This window comes from Podarcis muralis, chromosome 6, assembly GCF_964188315.1.
Source record: "Podarcis muralis chromosome 6, rPodMur119.hap1.1, whole genome shotgun sequence".
Taxonomy (NCBI): Eukaryota; Metazoa; Chordata; class Lepidosauria; order Squamata; family Lacertidae; genus Podarcis; species Podarcis muralis.
This window is the reverse complement of record NC_135660.1, coordinates 72,177,232-72,190,187: the sequence shown is the minus strand read 5'-3', so window position 1 is coordinate 72,190,187 and position 12,956 is coordinate 72,177,232. Positions and strand designations below refer to the sequence as shown.

Here is a 12,956-nt window from a genome sequence, read left to right as displayed (position 1 = left end):
GCTGGGGAGCCATGAAAGGTTGCTCTAAGTACCCCTCTCTTCACCACTCTGATGTTTATCATTGTCTCCTCCGTCTTTCTCCTTCCCTCCAATCTCCACCAAACCTGCCAGTTAGGACCTATTTATACGATGAAAACATAATGGCAAATGAAAGTACAGTGGTGCCTCGCAAGACGAAATTAATTCGTTCCGCAAGTTTTTTCTTCTTGCGAGTTTTTCGTCTTGCGAAGCACGGTTTCCCATAGGAATGCATTGAAAATCAATTAATGCGTTCCTAGGGAAACCGCTTGCCAGGCTGGCGGTGCGGAGAAGGGCTTTTCTCCCCACCGCAAGCCTTCAGCACAGGTACGGGAACAGAGGGGAAGGCGCGCAGCGCTTTCCCTCTGTTCCCGGGGCTTGCGTGGGAGGAGGGTTTTTCCTCCCCACCGCCAACATTCAGAACAGCATTCTGAATGTTGGCGGTGGGAAGGAAAACCCTTCTCCCACCCCAAGTCTTCAGGACAGCCATCCGAAGGCTGGCGCGGGGAGAAGGTCTCTCCGCCCCCCCCCCCCACGCCAGGCTTCGGTGCATCCTTCAGAGGCTGCTGCCATAGTCACGCGTCACTTCTCCAGCTGGGAGAGGGTCGCGGGGCTATGGCTTCTTTAGCCCCGCGCGCGCTCTCCCGGCTGGAGAGGTGACGCTCGGCTATGGAGGCTCCTGCCATAGGCGCGCGTCACCTGGGAGAGGGTCGCGGGGGGCTGCTTTAGCCCCGCGCGCGCTCTCCCGGCTGGAGAGGTGACGCTCGGCTATGGAGGCTCCTGCCATAGGCGCGCGTCACCTCTCCAGCCGGGAGAGGGTCGCGGCAGGCTGCTTTAGCTTCTTTAGCTTCGGAGCATCCTTCCGAAGCCTGGCGGCGGGAAGAGGTCTCTCCGCCCCGCCGCCAGGCTTCGGAGGAGGTCCAAGGACAGTGGGGAAGACGCGCTGCGCTTCCCCGCTGTCCCGGAGATTTCCCTATGGGCTTTCGTCTTGCGAAGCAAGCCCATAGGGAAATTCGTTTTGCGAAGCGCCTCCAAAACGGAAAACCCTTTCGTCTAGCGGGTTTTCCGTCTTGCGAGGCGTTCGTCTTGTGGGGTACCACTGTAACTGGTGACTATCTCTGCTGCACAAAACTAGTGATTGGCTCAACCCTCTAAAGCCAAAATCACACATACTCTGTACATACTCTGTATTCTGGGGAATATCACACACACACCCCAGCAGATCCATGAGAACTGTTCAGAAATTTGTCATGTATTAGATGCCTATCTTGATACATTGAATGCGTTGTTTTCTCTTCAGGAAATGAAAATCATTGATATTAATTGCATCCCTAGTTGCCACAGATTTAAAAAGGCACATGTACATCATATATCTTCAGTGAAGTACCAGCTTTTTGAGCTATGACTAAGCATTTCTGTGTTGCTACATAGTGAAACATAAAGTGTGGCAACAGTGTTGTCATTGCGAACCATTTTGGAGTATCAGGTGATCAATATAAAGTTTATAGTAACATGGGGAAACCAGTCCATTTGTTGGCTGTCCAGCTTTTAAGACATGGTTATCAAATCGACAGAAATGTGGTATTTTACCACCAGTGGAGACTTTGCTACTTAAAAGAATCCAAAAGCATTAACCAAGCACTAGTAGTTCAGTGCCTGGAAGTATTTTCCTCCGCAGTTCAGAAGGTTGTGCATTTGCCATCTGTGGAGCTGTGATATTTTAACTCTGTATTCATTTCTCTCTCAGTAGGGTTGACCAAGGTTTTATCGCTTAATTTATCACCTTGGCTGCATCCAAGGAACATTCCAAAAGTGGCTGAAATCATAAAAGTGAATGAGAAGTTCCACACGCCTGCTAAGTTTGGTGCATGTAGAGGTGCTATGATTACTCGGCATCCGTTACTTTTCACATTTCAACATCACTTTTCCCAACTAGCCATTTTTGCAATGTTAATTAATGTCACAGCTTGCTGGGCACATTTGACAGGACAGAATTTACGTGGGAAGTTATTGGATGTACTCTGGACTATAATTAAGTAGTTAGCTTTCTGTCATTCTTCTCAGTGTCAATACAGTTCTACTGGCTTGGAACTATACATGTTCACACCAGTAACTCATTTATAATAAACGGCCCTAGCTATGGTGAAAGATCTGTATAGCTTATTACACCAGGATACCAAAACGAGAGCAAAAGCAGCTCATTTATTCTTCTCTCCAACTTTCTGCACTTCCTCTTCACTTTCTTCTTCACCTTCAAACTCCTGTTACTCATATTAAACTAGTTGTGGCCAATGGGGGTGGGGGGTATCAAAAAAACCAACAACTAACTTTTTGGTTCAGCTGCTTTCCTAGGACTGCAAAAACAGGAAGGGGCAGGGGATTGGAGTTATCATTCACCTCTTCTGCCACAAACAGATATACTCAGATGAGCTCTGTATGGTTTGATTGGCCACAAGTTGTTGAGTCTTGATTTAGAAGCCCCACCACTTTGTTTTACTTACATCTGTCATTTTGAATTCCCCTTTTGGCTCCTATTGCCCTATACAAGTTTATCACACATACCCCTTTAATTTTTGCTGTCCACTGCATCCATGCCTTTCCCCATTCTGTTTAAATGGGCTGTCTTTCGGGGATTAGCTCTGCATCGGGTCCTCATGATCCATACTGCATGCAGTGCAATTGTGCTACAGATATGAGTTATCATAGTTCCAGTACAACAGGAAAGATGCCTGCTTATAAAAGGGATGTTTTCCCTTTTTAAACACAGCCTGCCTTTTCTCACACCACCTCAAAAAACTCCTAAATAGTCAGAAAAAGCAGGTGAGCTGGAACAAGTCACCCTGTTGTGTTTCCATTTGCTGGGATTTTTTAAATGTAGTGGTGCATTCAAAAGTGGCATCCTCGTATCTGAAGTACTGAAATCCTTTTCGTGATCATGTTCCTACTTCATTGTGCTGCATGTATGACCCAGCTTCCAAAAGATAGGTCCCATTAGTTTCAATGAATTTAGACATGCCTAACTTTCTCCAGATTGTGCCCAATATATTTAATTTATGAGAGCAAGATCAGCAGCATTTACATTTTATAGTGTCATTCTAATAATCCATGGACAACAAGTTTAATAATAAATTGCCACAAATACCTATTTAGGTACTTCAAAGAGGGAATCAGCTTATGGTATTTTACTTGATACTTTTTATTTGGTTAGGATAGCTAATCAATGAGTTGTAATTATTTTCCAATTTGAGATAGAAGAGGCTAGAAACCCACAGAGTTCCAATTACTGTCATCTGCAAAGCAGGAATTCCCTGGTGGTGCCTCTGCCAGCCAATTGAAATGATAACATAGTTCAAATCTGTGAGATGGTTTGTGTAATGAAGAGTTATAGTATAACTTTACCCTTTTATATCAAAATAAACACTCATGCAGCATGTTTATACCTTTTTAAGGGTGTGTTACACAGAAGGTGATTTAGGAAATTATACACAGCTGATTAAAAGTTACTAGAGAGCAATTAGGAAATTGAAGATGTCCTTAAGACACAGGTTGATATGGCCAACAGCTACAAATGCTGATACTGAGCTTGATTTCCTCCACTGTGTGGAGGAAATTATCTTGTGTGCCTTCTTGGTCTTGTGTACAGCTCTCTGATTTATATGATAAACTATCATACTGTGATTTGCTTTATGCGGGTCAATCTCTAGGAGACTAATTTTAAATTTATACATGAAAGCAAGTACCTAATCAATGACCTGCTTGACCTCTGGCCAATCAGATTATGAAAAACTGCTTGTTCTTTCAATACCATCACCAGAAGAACGAGCTTTGCTATCTGCTGCTTGTTACCAGTAGAGGGTGTCTCACTCTGTTCCTTATAACAACTGGAGCTGAGGTCTAGTGCTATCTCCCTCTTCAGGGCTTTAACTCTGTTGTTAGCATGCAGACCAGAGGGTGTTTTATCTTGCTATTGCCGGTAATGCACTTTTAATAAGTTATTTTTATGCCTATTTAATTTTTTGATTATTACGTTCATTTGAACTGTCTTTTATGTGGATATTATGGACACTGATGGTTGGGTTTTTTATTACGCTTTCTTGTGAACTGTTCGGAGCATAACAAGCATGAAATAACAAAGTGAGCATGACTCTAAGAAACTGCCGAAATGTCCTTGAAATTTAGGGAAAATACAGCGGACTGAGGTCATATATGCCTGTTTATGTTTGGAACAAACAAAAAAATCTGTGACAAAGTTCAAGGCCTTGCACTATTAACAAAAGTTGCAAGCCCGTTTAGTAGTAGCTGCTAAGTGGCAGGTTCTGAGAGGAGAGAGAGGTCATCACTTTGAGAACTTATCAGGTGGGGCCTGAATCAGGTAAATGCCGTCTGATTGGTCTGGATGACAGAGGACTCTTGATTGGCTGGAGGTTCCAGTCAGTTGGGAGTTAACTGTCAGTTGAGTGGAGAGGCAGTGGAGTTGAGTCAGTTGGAGGATAGGAGGGAAAGGGGAGTTGATAAGGAAGAGAATAGACCAGAGAAAGATAGGACTGAATATTTACAGCCAACTGGGTCTTAAGAACCTATCAACAAGCACCTTTAAGACCGTAAGTATCTGTATTACCTTAAACGTATAGTATCCTGATAATTAGCCAACAACCTTAGTTTTAAAAGTTCATTCTGTCTCTCGTGTTGGTGTCCATCTCATGCCTAAGCCTAGCATACCAGTTATTTGGCACAAAATGTGTTGTCAGGGATACTGGTTCCCTCAGCATCATGTTGTATAAACATAAGTTTGGGTATCTATTTATGCTGCCCCAAATTAGTGAAGAAGCACAGATACCTAAACATTTTGTGCTGAAGTATTTGGCATATATGTACAGCTTACTTACCCATCACTATTCATTACAAGTGACATATTCTGGGTCAACTGAAATGTTTTGTATAATTTATGTGCTCAATTTCATACAGGTTAGGAAGAAATGCACACCATTATATTCACTTTTGGCAAATTAACAAGAATTCTTGTTATTTTTCTTTGGAGCACAGTCTTTTTGCCATTGGCTTATTTTAAAAATGTTCCTAGAACTTAAATTATAAATCCAGTAGTTCATTTCAACAAACTATTATACTCTGCACAGCACATGAGATTTATTTGCAGTGAAGGTGGAGGGACGCTGATGAAGTTCATCCCAAACAACAAGCTTGTCATATTAATTTACATGGCTCATAATTCTTATTTAAATTGGGAGTCAGGAAACCTTATCCTGAAACTCTTGCTGCATTCATCACAAATAATGAGATGCATTTTGAGTGAATGTCCATCTTTTGTGCCCATACAGCAGCATTCATACGACCAGACCAGCAAACTCAGGGGCCCTGTTAGTACATGCTCAGAAATCATTTGATTACTCCTTTCCAGGTCTCAAGGAGAAACTGCCCTACCTACCTAATAGCTGCATTTTAATCCAGTGATATACCCATAGCTGTGTTTGTATTCATGTAATGGTTTCCTGCCACCAAGTCCTGCTACCCATCTCCATGGCTCCCACTTCTACTGGGAATTTATATTGCCTCTTAACAACAGCAGGCCCCATTTCCACATAGGAAAGAGTGGATAATGTGCACTCCTCGAACAGGTTCACAGTAGTGTGGCAGTAAAGTTTGCCACCAGTGGAGCTGCTGATAGCCCCTTCTCTACAATCCGACAACCAATTAGCAGTCAGGGCACTGGGGCTCATGACAACTGAAGAACAGGAGAAAACCATGGTTCCTGAGGCTGGTGGGGGCTAACCCGCAACCTGTGGCCAGATGTAATGATGCCAAAGGTTTTTGTGTGTGGACTTTTAAGTCCCCCGCCCCCCCGCAATGTTTCCATTTTTCCATTAAGAGTTTTACTGACTGCTCTAATAAGCATGCTACTGTAACACTGTGGTGCCACAATATGTTTTTTTGTTTTGTTTTTTGGTTTCTCAAGACGGCCCAAATTTCTCCATTCTATTTTTTTAAATGAAATATTTATTTATTTTAATAACCACTTCCATATGTCCCCAGATGTAATTACCTGGTACTGAAAGATTTTTGTCAGACCCACCCCCACCCCCGACCCCAAATTTGTCCTTTAGGAAAAAAATGGCCCCCACGCATTTACAGTTTGCCTGTGTCTGCGTGGACATGTAGCCCTTGGCCCAAAAAAGGTTAGCAACTCCTAGCATAGGTAATATACTTTTGCCTGCCCCCCGCCCTGTGCTAAGTTCGCAAACAGCATTGCAAGAGTGTACAGGAATAAAAATACTATGAGTCAATTTAGAACTCTTGAAACATGTACACCCTAGGGTTGCACCACCACCACCACCACCAAATAATAAATGAACAAATTATTCAGTTTCTATCTTGCCTTTCGTAGAACAATTCTAAGGTATGCTACACAAGAAGAGCAGAATGGATACCATCTTATGCTGCGTATCAGATATAAAACCACAACTAAAAATGAACAGCTCCTGTCCCTTCAACAGCAACCTGACTTAAGTAGATGATTTCCTGGCAGGAAGATAAAGTGATGAGGAAGGCTTGGATGATTGCCTATGCAGCTATAACCTCTATTCCTCTGTAGAAACTCCATGAGGATTTAAGAGATTTATGCTATAATATCTCTCAATTTTGTTTTGCATGATATTTCACTGGTTAGTATCATCTTCATTGTTCACCGGGGGTGCTTTTTTGGTTGTTTTATTACTGCAGTTGAAGTCAGGTTTCCTATTCTTGGCACCCCCAACACCATAAGTAAGCTCACAGGATCCTGCAAAATGACTGAGGCAGGGCAGACCCTCTCTGGAGCTCACAATGGGGTTATTTGGCCCCTGTGTGTTAGGGTGAATGGGAGGATGGGGGAAGGTAGAAACAGCTGCTAGTACGGTGGTGGGGACAATATCATTGGCTGCAGAACTGTGTGGAGATCTTGCCGTCTACACTGAAGTTTAGGGTCATGCCATCCATTGATTCCCTGTGTAACAAATACAATGGAGTGGCCTTATCTCCCCCTCCCCTTCAATAACCACCATATGAAATTAGTTTCTTCCATAAAAGAATTTGACTGACAAAATGCCATCTGTCCTCACCACAGCTGTCAAGTGTTCCTTATTTGAAGGGACAGTCCCTTATTCCAGCGCCATGTCCCGTTGCTGTCCCTTAATGATGGATGTCCCTTAAATGATGTCCCTTAAATTTCAAAGGAAGCAGCTCTTCTCCCTCCCTCCCTGCCGGCCAGGGAGGAGGGAGGCTCCAACTGTGTTGCTTGGCTGTGTTGCTCACCCAACAAGAAGTCTAAGAACGACTGGGGGGTGGAGCTTGCATGCCTTGTGTGTTCAGTTAATGCAAGCTGAGGGGGGGGTTGAATGCTGGACGCCATTTTGTTGCACGTGCTGCTGCAAACTTTGCAGTGCAAAGCCAGGCCGGGGAGCCATCTTAAGTTGAGGCTGCATAGGCCTTGTGGTGCATGTGATTCAGATTCTATTCAGTTGAACCTCTGGTTACAAAGTTGGTTGGACAGTGTTCTCAAAGCTACCAGCATGAGTTTGACCAGACTGCAGGAGGACAGGAAGACTGGAGTGCCTGGAACAGGTGAGGCTGCAGGTCCCTTATTTTGGCTGCTGGTCCCTTATTTTCAAATCTGTAAGTTGACAGCTATGGTCCTCACCAGTACATCCTTGAATGATTATGAAACCTATTTGTTAAATACATATGCAATTGGTGCTGTATAAATGCAGGTGTTTAATGTCTGAATGCTTATAATATAAACAATGACATAAGACAAAGAAAGAAAGAAAAAGAGGGAAAGTATGACAATACACCATTAAAAAAACTGAGAGGCAATATTACCCATCCTACACAAAAGTAAGCCCCACTGAGTTCAATGGGTTTTATTCCTAAGTAAGTATGCATAGGAATGACTCCTGAATGTACTTGATCTCAGTAGGTAAAATGATACAGACATAACTCATCCAAAGAAAATGGATTTTGCATAGAAACATAGGATATAAATGCTCAAAAAAATAATGCACACATTTGAAAATAAAATAATACAGTACTAATAAATTATGGTTTTGAAAGAAGAGAAATTAAAAGACACTAAGGAAGCAGAAAGCAAAAAAGACAAATACAAAGGAGAGACAGAATAAATACAGTTAGGTTGACAACAAAATCTTAAAATGCTCAAGGCTTATTAATAAACTTGTCATTTGAAAAAATCAATTTTTACAGAACACACAGGTGGGAGAAATGTAAGTTAGCTGCTCAGTTGTATAATGGCTAAAACTGTAATTTATGCAGCTCTGGAAGCGAGCTTTATCTTTTCTCCATAGGTAGTAAAACAATGAGATGTAGAGGAGGTTGGGGCTCCTGAGCTTTTAATGGTTGTTTTGTAGAAAAAAAATGAACAGATACAGCTTTCCATACCTTTGCATGATCAATGGCATCTGCCCAATCCTACCCCCTTAGTGATCTTCTTCACTTTTTCAACTATTTGACTACTGACCCAGCCTTGAAGGTGTAAGCTCCACTGATGATGGTTGCCTACTTATTTTGAAATGGTTTCTCTGCCTTTAACAGTTTTCATTGCATAGCCTTTCAGTGATCAAGAGAAAGCTTCACCTGTTGAACTTGTCTGTCATAATGCAGATGTTAAAAATGTCAGTGCCATGGTGCTTTGTTTAAATATATATATCTGAATATCCGTAAAACAAGCTATGGGACTCCTGAAGGTGTGCATCAGCACTGTCAACTTTTTAACTAGTGTAGTTCTTGTGCCATTTAACAGAAATTTAACATGAATAAATTTCACCAAGACAAACTATTGCAGAGACAGAATTATTTCAGCTCCTCAGCTGTGTTTTAATATATTGCAGAGAAATATGAAGAGACTAAACACCTGTTGCTTACTTGGTCCTCTTAGCACAGGTATGTGGGGGAAGGTGGAGATATACTATGTGAGTTGTATACAAGACAGCTAATGTGGTAGAGTAGATAGAATATTGGGTTGGGAAGTCTTGTGTTCAATTGCCCACCCAGCTATGACGGCTCACTCGGAGTGTCCCTAGACTAGTCACTGTTGCTAACCTGTAGAGCAGGTGTGAGAAAACTCAGGCTCTCCAGAAGTTGTTGAAGTACAACTCCCATCATCCCTGACCATTGGCCATAATTGCTGGGGCTGAAGGGGGTTGTAGTTCAGCCAATCAAAAGGGCCAAATGTTCCTTATGCCCACTGTAGAGGATGAAATGGAGGTACAGTATATGCTGCTTTGACCTCCCTCGAAGGACAGGACAACAATGTAAGTACAGTGGTACCTCGGGTTAGAAACTTAATTCGTTCTGGAGGTCCGTTCTTAACCTGAAATTGTTCTTAACCTGAGGTAACACTTTAGCTAATGGGGTCTCCTGCTGCTGCTGTCACGCCGCCGCCGCACGATTTCTGTTCTCATCCTGAAACAAAGTTCTTAACCCGAGGTAGTATTTCTGGGTTAGCGGAGTCTGTAACCTGAAGCATCTGTAACATGAAGCATCTGTAACCTGAGGTACGACTGTAATAAAAAGTTTAGGATAATTTGTCAGCTGAAGTACAGTGGGCTCACCGCTTATGTGAGGGTCCAGTTCTGGGGGTCCATATGCAAAGACAAAATTGCATAAAGCCAGGATCCTCTGGAATTGCTGCTCCTACATGACCATCCCTACCTGTCCCAAGTGGGCCTTGCCTTGTACCTTGCTTCCCTTGTACCTCCTCCCTAGAGCTCAGTAAGCAAGGCGGAGGGCTGCATGTTCCACCTCTTTTGTTTATTTCTTTATTTGGCCAAGAGCCTGAGGTCACAATGGTGTAAGTAAATTACTCGTGACGGCTCACTGTATTATAAAGGGAGAGGAGTCTCATGACTGTGTTGATGCAATACAACTGGTTCAGTTCTGCAACTGTTGGCTGTTTTCTAAGAGGTAATTAGGAATTCCCATGCAATCTTGAAATGGATCCAATGGTGAGTAGAAGGCTTTGGTGAGACTAACATAATAGCAGGTTTTCAGGAGTGAACTGAAGGTATGGGAACTATCCCATTACACAGAGCACACAGAGGTTGTATTAAACATACAATTGTTTAGATGAAAATAGATTATGCTACTCAAGTACAGAGGTGAATGTTTAAAACAAAATAGGAAAGGGGAGGAGAGGAGAGGATATGGAAGTCCTGTTGCACCAGTGGATCTGTGCTGGTACAGCATTGGCTACAACCCTATAGATGCAGGGACATAAATTGTGAAAACATCCTCAATTATGGTTTTCAATACCGCCTCATCCCCCCCCCCCCCCTGCATAATTTTAAACTGAGAGGTCTGAATCAAGGTATGGTGAGAAATCTGCCTAGCTTTGTATTTTAATGCAAGCATACCTAATTCACATTTCTCACCATGCAAAAACAGAACACAGATATCCTGTGTTGTTGTGCTCTTGGGGATGGGAATTGGAGAACTATATAGCAAACTTCAGAGAACCACGAATTTAGAAGTGTAGTTCTCCAGCCCCCCAAAATGTGCATAAAAGTAGACGTATTAGTGGAAAACATAGTGGAAAAATAAATAAAAGTATTAGTGAAAATGACATACAAAATGTACTACATTATGAACATTTCTTGCAAAAATGTTTATATTAAGAGAAACACACTGAAAAGTTGATGAATTTCATGACTTTTATTATTATTTTTTAAATTGCAAGCTGATGAGACAATGATGCAAGCTTCCTGGATTCCAGAAAGTATATACAGTCATCCCTATGCTAAGACAGAATACTTTTTCTAGTCTTCTGTATGCAGGATGAATTATATTTTTGTAAAGGCATTTGAACAAACAACCCTCTACCTGCATGCTGAAGTGGTACAATCAAGGAAAGCTATTGCCACTTATTTCAGCTGCATGTATAAATTAGTCGAGTTAGAACTATTTCGAGATGACTTGCTGAGAAATGGTTTGATAGAAAGTGGTCAGTTAACTGTAGCAGTATGTTTTTCATGTAAAACTTGGCTCTTTGTTCCTCAGATAAATGAGTACAACTGTGTATGTACAAGAGGAGTGAGGGGCACTGCTTTGATTTCTATTGAGCTAGTCAACATGTTCCAAAAATTTAAATATTTAAAAGGTGTAGGATTTTTACCCAGCAGGAATTAACTTGGAAAGGACACTTTCTCTATATACTGATATGTAATGCCTGAGTAAATCATCTTGAAACTGCTTTGAGTACAGCAGTGAATTTGAGTGGGAAGACATTACATTTTCCATATAAAAGAATTATTGAACTGCAACACAAGATTGGTGCTGTGAATGTTTGATTCAACTATTAAATCATTTCAATCGGAAGGATGAATGTATAATATTTCAAGCCAAATCTCTAAAGAAACACACAGACAATCTTGCTATCTTGAAATTTTATCTACCAGATAAAATACTGTCCTATATCAAAGGTATTTTTAAGCTAAATTAAAATCACATGGCTTGTAGCACCAAGCTTCCTTTGCAATTTGAGGGTGTGTGTAAGCTTATTAAAGGTTTTGCCTTTAGAAAACCAAAAGGAACACCTGACTTTAGATGATAACATACACATTTCATTGGTGATTTGGATTATTTTGCCTAGTTAAGCTAGTGAACAATATGTTTGGCTTGTGTTAAAATGCCACATATCACATAATAAGATTAAAATGGCAGTATATCATCAATATATGATAATTATTTCATTAGTTACTAAGTAGGAATGTTAAAGTCATTAGATTAATGAAAAATGCAAGATTTGCCCTGCCATCATGTGGTTCCAGGGATGCTATCCCAAGGACCATAGGACACATCAGATCTTTCTCTCAGAATGTAAAGAGGGAGGTTCTAAGGTGCACCCCCTCTCTGCCACCACGGAAACTTGTACGCCCCTTGCTATACCAACATCAAAAACTCTAACATTCTTACAGTGGTTCAGTCTCTCCTCTCAGGGAATTGCAGCTCTATGGCGGTATGAGAGGCCTCTTAACAACTCTCAGTGCCCTTAACACAGTGTTTCCCAACCGGTGTTCCGCGGCACAGTAGTGTGTCGCGAGACCTTGCCTGGTGTGCCGTGGGAGGGAGGCAGGCGAGGCGGGCGGCGAGAGGCGGGGCGGCGGCGGCGAGGATCCGCGTCGAGCCGGGGGCGGCTCCGCGGTGGTGGTGCCGAGGTTTCTCTCTCCATTCTCCCCTCACACACACACACAGGAAATAACACAGGATCAGCTGACAGGATCCGGCCAATGGGGCGGCGGCAGGGCAGCGCGCGCAAAAGGGAGGAGTGCGAGACAGCGGACGAGGAGGAGGCCGGCATGTCCGGGCAGCAGCAGCAACAGCAGCAGCAGCAACTCCCGGCGACGGCTCCTCAAGCCCCGGGCAACCCTACTCCCTCACCGGCCTCGGCCGCCCTCCTGCTCCACCCGCCGCCGCCTCCCCCGCCGCCGCCGGCCACCTCGGCCCCGCCGCCCCCTCCTCCGCCCGCTATCGCCACCACCACCACAACAGCCGCCGCCGCCTCAGCTGGGCCCATGCCTGCTGGGAGCGGCGGCAGCAGCAGCAGCAGCAGCGCCCCGGCGCCCTTCCCTCACGGCGGCGACCCGGCCCTGCAGTGGCGTAGCGTGGGGGGTGCAGGGGGGGCCGGCCGCACCGGGCGCAACATCTGCGGGGGGCGCACTCGCAGCTCTCTTCCCCTCCCGAGGTTTCTGGGTTAGCGGAGTCTGTAACCTGAAGCGTATGTAACCCGAGGTACCACTGTACTTCCAAGTCAGCGTGCAAGGGATTGCAGGACCGGCGGACTTGGCGGTGGTTGCTGGAGCCTTGTCTGTCCTTTCAGCCCCACACCCACCGCAGACCCCTTCCTATGCCACTGGTATCTAGGCGAGGCGGGG

At 43.7% G+C, this 12,956-nt stretch overlaps 1 long non-coding RNA gene across 2 annotated transcripts in view; it reads left to right on the top strand.

Annotated features, from left to right (window-relative positions):
- The first annotated feature begins 4,581 nt into the window (after window positions 1–4,581).
- LOC114597177 (uncharacterized) overlaps window positions 4,582–12,956 on the top strand; it is a 229,035-nt gene continuing 220,660 nt past the window's right edge. For both annotated transcript variants that reach the window (XR_013393275.1, XR_013393276.1), the window contains exon 1: window positions 4,582–4,619. This is a non-coding gene — a long non-coding RNA (uncharacterized LOC114597177). The remainder of the gene's footprint in view (window positions 4,620–12,956) is intronic.